We start from the raw sequence: 12,228 nt of genomic DNA on the forward strand, positions 1-12,228 counted from the left end.
TAATTATTTTTACAAATAAATTATTATATGATATTTATATTAAAAGTTCTAATTTGTTGTTCGTGCCGATTAAATCAATTAATCGCTATGGTCAACAATAATTTTAATTAAAATGTTTATTTAATTAAAATAAAATACAAATGATTTCTATTTAGTTAAATGGTTGCAACTATTTTATTAGTTGTGATGATTAACTTTCCTGTTTTCTAAATTCCAATTTGTTATTATTTGTAATCGTGTTAATCGGTTACGAGGGGTAACAATACAAAATAAATTCATAAAACATAATAAAACATAGTAATTCATTATTAGTGATAATCGAATCAATCGATTTGAATTGGTAATGGTGCAAAACCCCTAATCTTTTGACTATGGTGATCGAACCTATTGATCATTGCGGTTAACTGTGCCAAATCAGGGTTGTACGCCCAGAACATCTAAAACAACTTCAAAACACTTTTCAAACACCTTTCAAACCTCAAGTTCAAAATACAGATTTTTATCTACGATAGGCTATTCAAAGCCTTCAAACCTTCAAATCAAATTTCAAACCTTAAGGGCGTACAACCCGTCCCCCGAACTACGTAGACTCTGATCCTCCCTAAGGAGGTACGTAGGCACTTGGCAACAAGGCGAGTCCCCCTCCCTAAAATCTCAATTTTCCCCTACTCAATATTTTAGCCATAAACCTTCACCTTAGATTCAAAGCCAATAGGAAAGGGTTGAGGGTGCCTAACACCTTCCCTCGACCTGAATATAGTATCTTACCCTGATCTCTTAACTGCGTAGGTTTCCTATTCGCCTTGGTAGAATAGGTGGCGACTCTAGAATATAAATTTTTAGGCAGGTTGCTACAGCGGCTATTCATAATCTAGTGATCCATCAAATGGATGTCAAAACAGCATTTTTGAATGGTGATTTGGAAGAAGAAGTGTATATGAAGCAACCTGAAGGATTTGTAATGCCTGGTAATGAGCACAAAGTGTGTAAACTAGTTAAGTCGTTGTATAGGCTGAAACAAGCTCCGAAGCAGTGGCATCAAAAGTTTGATGAGGTTGTTTTGTCTAATGGTTTCATTCTAAACCAAGCTGACAAATGTGTATATAGCAAATTTATCTAACAAGGTATGAGTAATGATGAAGAACTAGAGGAAACTCGAGCTGCAATCTGTATATTAAAAAATTTGCATCCCTCATGACTATTGAGATATACCAGTAAATCAACTAACAATACCAGCGTAAGATGATATATGATTCACCATCGGATTTCAGGAATTCAAAATTGGAAGCAACCTCATATGGATCATCTTAAAAGAATAGACTTTATGTTTTGTTGCTTGTTTGTTTAACTAGGGATAGCTGGAAATAGAATGTACATGAGCCAGATATTAGGGTTCATCTTAAAAACACCACATACTTACACTAGCAGTACCCACCTACTGCCCATATGCTATCGCCCTCTTTTTTAATCTGTCCAAAACAAATATCACATATAACACTTATTACATTTTATAAGTGATCGTTAACATCACATATAATACTATAGTACTAGTTATGAAAGATTAACATCACATATAATACTATAGTACTAGTTATGAAAGATTAACATATTAGTGTAGGTTCAATATCCTGACAAACATCAAGGGCACTTAATCACTCTATAATGACATGGATATTATAATTGTTAGTATAATGCTTTCCTCTGTCACACACAAATTTCAATCTAAGAGGTGTTTTTCATTCCTAATCATAAAGTAGTTATTCTTGCTTATTAAGAAGAAGAAGAGAGGCAAGAGCAGCGAGTGTTGCGAACTGAAGCTGAAATAATAAACAAAAATATTATTAACATCAAATTCACAGCAATCAATCAATACTCACATCAAAATCACATAAAGCAACCAGTGTAGGAACAAGCAAGAATCAAAGGGAGCAAATAAAATTCAAAAATCGAAACAACTAAAGTTTCAGAATGAGCGCTACAGAAGGAGCATGAACAGGCAAAATTCAGAAACGGAAGTCGTGAAAACAACGGATTAAATTGAAAGAAAAAGGTTCAGATGAAACTAAAAATCTTAAAAATAGAAATTTGCTTACCTGAAACACAGAAGAGAGGTTGAAGTTGTTGTCAAAAGACGATTTCATTTATTTAAACAATGATTTCGTCGATTTCGTTGAATTTGAAGTAAGGTTTCGTCGATTTCGTCGGATTTGGGATTAGGGTTTTGGGTTTTGTTCGATTTTGTTGTTTCGTTGTGCGACTAGGAGAACTGAGAATGGAGAATGGAGAATGGATGAACAGTAGCAACGGAGGGAGATAGGGTTGTTTCAGAGAAGAACAATACTGAAGGCAAAATGCGCTCTTTGTTTCTTTTGTTTTAAAAATTGTAATTTTAAACAAGCTACGAGAGCGCTTTTGAAAGCGCCTTCATAACCATACCTATACCAGCGTTTTTTAGAAAAAAAGCGCTTTCCTTTCCTATTCCTATAGCAGCGCTTTTAAAAGCGCTTTCATATATTACCTATAGCAGCGCTTTTATAAAGCGCTTTCTTAAGGTAGCCTTAGAAAGCGCTTTCGTAGGATCCCCTATAGCAGCGCTTTTTTCCGTTGTTTTTTGTTTTGTTTTTAGCGAAACCTATAGCAGCTCTTTTGTCTAAAAGCGCTTTCGTATATGTGCTTCTAAAAGCCAAATTTGACGTAGTGTCAGTTTAGTCTCTAATTATTCTAAAACGTTTCACTAATTTACAAATATTACAATTCCACCTCTCTCCACAAACTGCTCAGCATTGGTTGAACATTACTTTTCTTGTGATATAATTCTTTTCTTTACCTAAGTCTTGCTATGTTGATAAAATTAATTGTACTCACCGCTTTAATTGAATATGTAGTAAAGCTTAATCGAGAAAATAAAATAAAATGAAATACTTCTTGCTAAGTTTTTAATGTGTTAGTATAAATTTAATTGAAGAAGTACAATTGTTTATGCAATTCAAGTAGAGGTACAACATCAAACAACCTATAAAATCTGCAAGTAGAAGTGAAAACTCCATGTTAGTTTAGGTTTGTGCAGTTTTGTAAATTCTAAATCCTAACATAAAAGGTTTTTTCTTTGGCCACCTCCCTATGGGGGTCACCCCCAGCGAAAATCCCAAAATACCCCTGCTTCGGAAATGAACTTCCGAAGCGCTTTTTTATTTTAAAAAATTTCCTTAATTCGGAAGTGCATCTCCGAAAACACCCCATGGGGGGTGTCTTCGGAGATGAACTTCCGAAAACACCTCATGGGGGGTGTCTTCGGAAATGAACTTCCGAATTATGCATAAACTGTGTTTTTTTTTATGTTTTTCATAACAGTCTCGCATTTTAATTAAACGCAAACGCCAAATAAAATAAGCAATAGATAAACTGTAATATGATAAATAAACAAAAAAAAATACTAATCCGATGAAAATAATATATACAAACCGAAAAAAATAAAAATAGTGTGCTAAAGATACAATCCGATAACAAAAAATATATAAACCCGACCACTACTGGGTGTGCCTAAACCTCTCCCCCTGAGACCTCCTCTGCCGCCTGTATGTCGCCGCACGGTCCGCATCAGTGACGATCATCTCCATCACGGCGACTGCCTCTGGACCGCCCCGCTCCACGATACCTCGATCCAACGCGTCCCGCCCAAGCATCGATATCCGCTGGCAGATCGGCATGAGATCAATGGCGTGATCATCCTCGGCCTGCTGGTTCTCCAGGATCTCCTCGTGTGCTGGCCTAGGAGCGTCGGGAATGTCGGGTCTCAGAAGAGGATGTGACACCCGGTAGAACCATGTGACGTATCCCTCCTCACTGTGCCAGTCTTGGGTGACCCGAGTGAGACGGTACTCCTGCGGTACCACATGATCCTCCCAATGCTCCCATATGGCAGTGAGCTGCACTCGGGTCACAGTGTCGGGAGCAGCCTCAAAGGGTGACCTGGGTATCCGCTGCACGAATCCGAACTGACGCATGCACCGTGTTGCACCCCAAAATTTGCCCATCTAATTTTACTGCTAATTGGCTTATGCATCCCATAATCTCCATTAGGTCATCTAACTCGTCATTCATCATTAATCAATAACTTGGTATTGGGATGAAAGATTTTGAATTATTAAGGCTTCATATTGATCTTGAGGTGTACATATCAAATAAAACTTATTCATTTGGCTCTCCTCTGTGCTTCGAACTGGGACTTAGAGAGTTTATGGCTGTTCCTATGGATTAAAGGTTTTCATCATTAGGTAAGGCCTAATTCATGTAAGTCTCGTTGAAGAATGAATTATCTGATTATTAGGACTACAAGACATATTTAAGAGAAAGATTGGAAAATTGAAGGAACTTATGAATCATTTCAAGCTAGAAGATACTTGATAGAATTGTTACTTTTTTATCAAAGTCAATCATGGGAGGATGACTTTTCAAGCACAGTTCTTCCTAAGACTTATGGTTTTCATCATATTTGTTGATACTCATTCAAGGTTCTAAAGAACAAAGGACAATTTGAATTTTGGAAGAAGGAAAATACATGTCCAAACGTCATGTTTGAGAAAGATCGCCTTGCATTACAAATTCAACACATTTCAAAGTTTTATTCCAATTACAAGATAAACTATTACATATTTTGGGTTTCAAATCTATTTCAGTACAAGGCCATTTCCAATATAAACATTTCCAAATATTACACCATCAAGACAAACTACACAAAATGTGCCCTTAGCCTACTGTCTCCAATCCTAAACTCCCATCGATTTTGTGTTGGCCTCTTTGATTCCGTATTACATATCTTTTCTTCAAGTTCCAAGCCACGTGTCTTCCAACTTTCAACCATGCTTCAAGTGTAAGGCTCAAGGCTCTTCTATCCCGCTAAGTCTAAACCTGCACATTGAAAACCAAATCCATTCCACATTAGTTCATACTGCATTCTGCACATTTCAACAAAAAAGGAAATAGAGGTCCAAATGTTCACATCCATACAGTTCAAAAAGAAAACAGTCCCTACACCATTTTCAGTCGAAACAGCCCTGCATAACAAAACAGAATCAGCATATATCCTATCCTACAACCAAAGCCCTTGCCATGAGAAATCAAAAGCCAAAACAAAAGAACCTAGAATTCAAATGGGAAAAGCACATTGGTTCGGCAACAAATAAGCAGTTCAGTACAAAGTCAGAGTATTTATGACACTTCAGCAGGTTTATCAATCCTCAAAAAAAAAACCTAACAAATAAATGGAGCAAGTTCACTACCATGCAATCCACAAGCTCAACAGTTTCGCAATTTCAATAGAATCCATACACACTCCTAACAGATTTACTAACACTCATAACTGTCATTACCAAACCTAACTAACTTTCCTAACACAATAACTTCTTTAACCTATTCAGTTATAACTTCTAACAGAATACTAACTGATATAACTAACTATAACCATTCAGTTAACAAGAAAAGAGAATGCAGGGAATAGATTTTTACCTCTGAAACAGATTCAATCCTCTCCATCCATTGTGTAACAAACCTACTCAATCAAGGGCTGAGATCTCTTCACTCTATAACTAACTTCTCTTCCCTCCATCAACCTATATATTCAACAGCTCCACCATTTTTCAGTTTCCTCCACCATTTTCACCAATCCTCCACCACTTCTCTGCTTCACTCTTCAACATTCTTCATCTTCTTCTCAACCTTCCCACGATTCTTCATTCATCTTCACTCTCTTCACTCCACCATTTTCAATCATCATCTTCATCCTATCTCTCCTCCTCCATCATCTTCACAACCTTCACACACTCTTCAATTCTCTCACACTCGGCAATCGTCAAAACCTACACCAAGAGCTCCTTCGACATACCCTTTGAATCTTCACATTGAAGTTTCATAGAGGTGGAGCTATACCTCAGCATTTCTGCAATCTTCATCTCACACTCACGAAGAACACAACAACACGCAACACGCAACTGTAACAACACAGTTCGACAGAAAAATCAATCAATAAAGACAACATCGCACAGAAGAAAGGAATACGAGAAGAAGAAGAATCGGCTAAGAGCAAAAGCAACAAAGATCAGAAATTGTTACCTGAAGAAATCTTCTGCCATTTGCGTTTATTTCGCACCTTCAGGAGCTCATAAAAGAATTCTCCTCTGACTTTTCGTTCTTCCACCGTTGGCCTTCAATTCAGGTTCCTTTTGATTGTTTTCTTTACAAATTCGTGTGTATACTTGATTCAAGAGAACCGTGATGTGATTTATGCCTCAAATTGCTTAATATCCGTTCGGACACTCGACCGTTAGAATTTAGGGTTCGTCTTCTCCTTTCTCTGATTCGGACATGTGAAACTTCCTCTCAAGACTTCGATTACAGATTCGAGCTCAGAGTAGTTTTTAGGCTAGGTATGAGTTTAGAGGTTGGGCAAGAGGGTTTGGTGGCGGCGATGGCGGTGATTATCCGCCGGAGACCACGTCTGAGAGATGATACGAGAGCGAGGGTGAGGAGAGTTCAACGGCCATAAGACAAACCCTAATTTTATTCATTTCTCTTTTATTTTTAATCAATTGATTAATTGTTTTTTTAATTAGGATTAATTGCAGAATTAACATTAGATTAGTTAATAGTCAAACAAAATCTAATTAACCATGGATCAACAACATCTTGGGCCATAGTGAATTTCATATTCTCACCCTCTCTGGCCCAGAGCACCACGTTTTTGGTACTGGAAACAATAACAAAAAAACCTCTTCTGGACCAATCATATGGGCCCTGCGCCTCATTTACTCTTTGCTCCTATAATTTCAATTTACACCCCCCCTGACTCTTTTGTATTCTAATTAGAATTAAGTCTCATTTTCACTTGATTTTTCCTACTAATTTCTAAGTTCTAAAACATTAAAAACCATCAAATCTGTTAGAATTTTAGGCTTTTTTTTTACATAGAAAAATAGTAGTTTTAGGCTATTTGTTTTAGTCTTTTACTTGATTTGTAATTCAATTCCTCTCATTAAAATCAATATAAAAATAATAGTATTTTACTTCATTTTGTACTATATTTTGACTTGTTACTTCATGCTTGTGTGTAACTTTGTACCATTGTATCATTCTTAAATCCTTGCTTATAATTGTGACTCTATTTTCATGTCTCTTTAATTCCTAACTTTAGGTAGAAACCATGACAACATTAGGACTTAGAAGTTCCCTTCATAACATTAAGCTAGTTATTCATTTTAGGCTAGTTTTCTTCTTCTTTTTCTTTTTAACATTAAAACATTAACAAATAGAGATGCGAATCACATTAAGAAAGTGATAGAGAAATGAGTGGGATTCATTCCCTAATCTGTTTCTCAATCACTTAGTGGCATAGAAATGAGTGGGATTCATTCCCTAATCTGTTTCTCGGTCACTACTTAATGGGAGAGAAATGAGTGGGATTCATTCCCTAATCTGTTTCTCGAACATTAACTAATGGGATAGAAATGAGTGGGATTCATTCCCTAATCTGTTTCTCGAACATTACATAATTGAATAGAAGTGAGTGGGATTCATTCCCTAATCTGCTTCTCGATCATTATACATTTTATGTGATTCGAATCGCAAAGTAAATTCCCTTAAAAAACACTCAACCAAAAACATCTAAAACACTTAATAAAGGCTCGGACCTAAACAAAGTAAGGAAGTGGTGCGAAACCTTGTATTGGGTTTTGTTCATCATGGAATTACATCTAAAAGACACAAACCAATTTTCTCTCTTTTTTCTCTTGCCTCCGAGGCATTCTTTCTCTTGCCTTCAGGGCATTCTTTCTCCTAATCGGACATGTTATTTCCGCTCCATTCCCAGCTTAAGACTCCAGAGGTCGAGCAGCGGAGTGCGAATGTAACTGTTCAACTAAAAAATACAAAAACAAATAAAAACTAAAGAGCCGAACTACGACGCTCTGATTCCTGAAAAGGATACGTAGGCATTAGGTCGCGGGGCCTAAGCGAGCACAACTATTTATAAACCTTATTTTCCCCGTGTTTCTTTTTCTTTCATTTGCATGCATTCTCTTAGTAATTAAGCTTTAGATTTATACACCCTTTAGATAGCAAACAAATATAGGTGGATACCATCGAGTACGATGGGCGTGAGGGGTGCTAGCACCTTCCCCTTGCGTAACCGACTCCCGTACCCTATCTCTGGTCGCAAGACCTTTTCTTATCCTTTCTTCATCTTAGGTTTTCTGATATTCCTTTCCCTCTTTGGGATAAATATATTGGTGGCGACTCTGTTCATCATTTCGCGAGCGTGCGACAGCTGGCGACTCTGCTGGGGATGTGATAGACCTGTGCTGGTCCATTCTTAGCGAGTCGATCCTAGCTTGTGTTTGTTTTCTTTTCTTTGGGTGTTTATTTATTGCTTTATTGCTTCATTACTTTATTGCTTTATTGCTTTATTTCTTTATGCATCGCATTTTATTTTCATATACTATGATTATTATTCTGCTGTCTGTTGGGATGGGATGTTACTGATTTGAGGTAAAAGGCCCAATACCCAGGCCAGAGTGATACTTAGGCTACCTAGGACAGATTGGATAGTCATGACGCCAACAGAATGTCAGGTTCTGTTGATTGCGATCATGAGACCCACGACCAGTTGAGGTTCAAATGGGATACCATTGTTGGCATGTATTTACAACAATGATGGTGTCTCAAGAGAACTGTTAACGCTGGAGACCTTTTGACCTACCATATTAGATCCTACCTGTGAGAGGGGTTGGGAAATTCTGTTTTGCAGGAAAACATGCCTTCATCCTACCCCATGGCCATTCATCCTATCTATCATGACCAACATCGAACCTCTGAATCTGGAAGGTTCGACCTTATGTGACTTATGCAAAGGTTATCTATCCTGAATCAACGTCGAACCTCTGAATCTAGAGGATTCGACCATCTTTGACTTATACAGAAGTTCTACATCAGTTATCTATCAGAATCAATCAACGTCGAACCTCTGAATTTGGAGGATTCGACCATCTTTGACTTATACAGAAGTTCTACATCAGTTATCTATCAGAATCAACGTCGAACCTCTGAATCTGCAGGATTCGACCATCTTTGACTTATGCACCGCCTAGTTATCAAGAATGCAACGTCGAACCCCTGAATCTAGAGGATTCGACCATATCTTATTGACCATGAGAAGTTATTATCACAAGAGGCCTTGATCCTTGATCCTGATTCCTACTGCATTTGCATCATCATTAACATTTTTGCATTCATGCATATGCATCCATGGTTACCAAGACTCCTACATTCTTCCTCTCCATCAGATCAGACAAGACAATTCCTCCACACCGATATCTGACAATGGCTCATCGACAAAGAATCATGGGGAATTACAAAAAAAAAAATCAAGCTACTATCTAAGGACCCCACGCCTCCTCATGAGGGTACCTTCCATCAAAGGAGCCTAAAGACTTTGTGTTTGTCAGAGAACATTTCATTTGCATCAGAATAAGGCCAAGCTTGCCATTGTATAGATTCCTTCAGTATTTTCAATTGTATTACTTTTGTTGTTATCAAGTACTTCTCATTGTAAGAAACTCATTCTGTTTGAATAAATAAAAATAATGCGATATACATGTTTTTCTCAAATCATTTCATCTTTGTCATTATGTTCATTGATATTCAACTCATTTGTCTTAAGCAATTAAAAAAGGAGAATGATGAAAAATCAAAAACACATGAACTACTAACTGTATGCTTTTGGAACAAAGATCCTGCTGACGATGTACAGGCATTGTTTCAATTCCTAAACACTGGAGTTATAAGGGAGTGAAACCTTCGTCAACCTCTTTGAGCCTAAGGAGTAGTAGTTTCTTTTCAAAAAATACAAAACCCTCAATCTTAACCAGGGGCAGGGTAGTCTTCAGTTAGTGCGACCGAGCGCTCAACTTTCAGGTATTCCATCAGAGGATCAATCAAATTCTATCTCTCGCGACAAAAGAAGAAGAGCACAATCCACAATGGATGTCTCCCATTCACTAAGGAGAAGGCGGTCACAACCTTTTCAATAAAGTCAATCACAAAGCCATACAACTTGTTCCCGAACGAGGCAAAAAAAAAGGAGAATGAAAAAAGTTATGAACCATGATAAAAAAAAAAGGAGACAATAGCCCGCTAAGTCAAAAGAAAAAAAAAGAGAAAAGCTTTGAAGCAAATGACTTAGGCAAAAATTAGGGCATATCCTGCTGGACAACGAACACCAAAATCAAAAGAAACTTTTTGTCCAGGCAAAAGTTAGGGAAAACAAAAAGCAAAGCAAAAGAAAAATCCTCCAAGGGACAAGTTGTTGTTGCCGTCAACAAAAGCACCAAAAGGCGGTTGCCACCTCCATCAAAGCTACAAAGGATCCTCATCCATCACAATCCTTCCTGAAAGGTGAACACTCATGTCAAACTAGCTGAACGTAGGACTGGAGAACATCACGAAGAAGGGGTGGGTTAAGTAGAACTTGAGCCTTTATCCTTGTTTCTCAAACCGTGAACCCGGCCACGTTACAACCCTCAAAAGTCCTAATTGAAGCAGGGTTCGTTCCGAAAGCATACCAACTGTAAAAGCATGTCCAAACTGACTCCTAATGTTGCTTGTCACTTGTGTTAGTTTCAGTACAACATTTTGACAAATAAAAACTTTTCTTTGAGATTAACATGTGCATTGCATTCTCATTATCTTTTTCAAAACAGAATTGTCTCTAAACTTGAAAGTAAATACTTGATACCAAGGAAAGTTCAACATTGAAATTCCATCGAGTAATCTTACAAAGGAAAAGCTTGGTCATCCACTGAGCAAATATCTGAAGCAATCCATTAGGTGGAAAAGTTCCTTTCAATCTGGGGCATCCATTCCTTGATCAACACTGGGGCAGACCATTGCAAATCTCCATGATTCCAGCATTATCAAAGACCTATCTCAAGAGATCCTACAAGCTGGGGCAAACTAGTGACAATTCATTTCTCCATCTTCAATCAAGTGTCAGATATCGAGACAAGTGTCGAGGAGTCAAGCCAAACACCTCACCTTCACAAGTTCTATCCTTCAAGCAACAACCTTTTCGCAAGGGCATCCTCCATCCACTCCTGGTATATTGGATACAATCATTCCATTCATAATCATACATGCATCATGCATATCATTGAATTCTCATTGGCATTTCTCCCTTAATAATCCAATCATCAATAAGTCAGGGGCATCCACCCCACCTTGATTCTCAAGCAGAGTTTCAGAACTCCACCTAATCTATTCCCCGCGCAAAAGCAGAAACCCCAATCAATCAATCAGTACACTGCATATAGAATTCATTGCATTGCATCTTCAGAACTGCATCAAATAAATCAAACATTGCATATGAAGCATAAGCCAAGTTACTCATCAGATGAGGTCCCTACAAAGCATTCAATTGATATTCCACTGGATCACTCAGAGTTACCATTGTGGTGTCATCTCCCAAAGTCAATCATGTTCATTTTTCTTCAACCTAGAGTTGATGTTTTTCTGTTCAACCCAGAGTTGACTTTCCTTTCATCTTTTAACCCCGAGTTAATTATCTCTTTTCCCACTCAACCCGGAGTTGACGGTCATCATTTTTCTTCTCCCTCTCACCCAGAGTTGACGGATATCTTTTATTCAATCTAGAATTGACTTCTCTTCTCCCTCTCACCCAGAGTTGACGGTTATCTTTTGTCTTTCCCACTCAACCCAGAGTTGACGGTCATCTTTTATTCAATCCAGAATTGACTTCTCCTTTTTCCCACTCAACCTAGAGTTGACGGTTATCTCTTGTCTTCTCCCACTCAACCCAGAGTTGACAGTTATCGTTTGTCTTTCCCACTCAACCCAGAGTTGACGGTTCTCTTCTCTTTCCTACTCAACCCAGAGTTGACGGTTATCTTTCTCTTTTCGCACTCAACCCAGAGTTGACGGTCATCTTTTATTCAACCCAGAGTTGATTCTTTCCTTTTCCCACTCAACCCAGAGTTGACGGTTATCTCTTGTCTTTCCCACTCAACCCAGAGTTGACGGTTATCCTTTGCCTTTCCCTCTCAACCCAGAGTTGACGGTTACCTCATGTCTTTTCCCTCTCAACCCAGAGTTGAAGGTTGTCTCTTGTTTCTCTCTCAACCCAGAGTTGAAGGTTGTCTCTTTTTTCCCTCTCACCCAGAGTTG

At 38.0% G+C, this 12,228-nt stretch overlaps 1 long non-coding RNA gene across 1 annotated transcript; it reads right to left on the reverse strand.

Annotated features, from left to right (window-relative positions):
* Positions 1-4,613: 4,613 nt before the first annotated feature.
* Positions 4,614-5,645, reverse strand: LOC131629980 (uncharacterized). The gene is made up of 3 exons (XR_009292169.1): positions 5,506-5,645; positions 5,008-5,054; positions 4,614-4,908 (listed from the first exon to the last, which is right to left on the reverse strand). It is a non-coding gene; the product is annotated as an uncharacterized LOC131629980 (long non-coding RNA).
* Between the last annotated feature and the right edge of the window lie 6,583 nt (positions 5,646-12,228).

The sequence above is a fragment of the Vicia villosa genome, unplaced genomic scaffold (genome assembly GCF_029867415.1).
Source record: "Vicia villosa cultivar HV-30 ecotype Madison, WI unplaced genomic scaffold, Vvil1.0 ctg.000625F_1_1, whole genome shotgun sequence".
Lineage (NCBI taxonomy): Eukaryota > Viridiplantae > Streptophyta > Magnoliopsida > Fabales > Fabaceae > Vicia > Vicia villosa.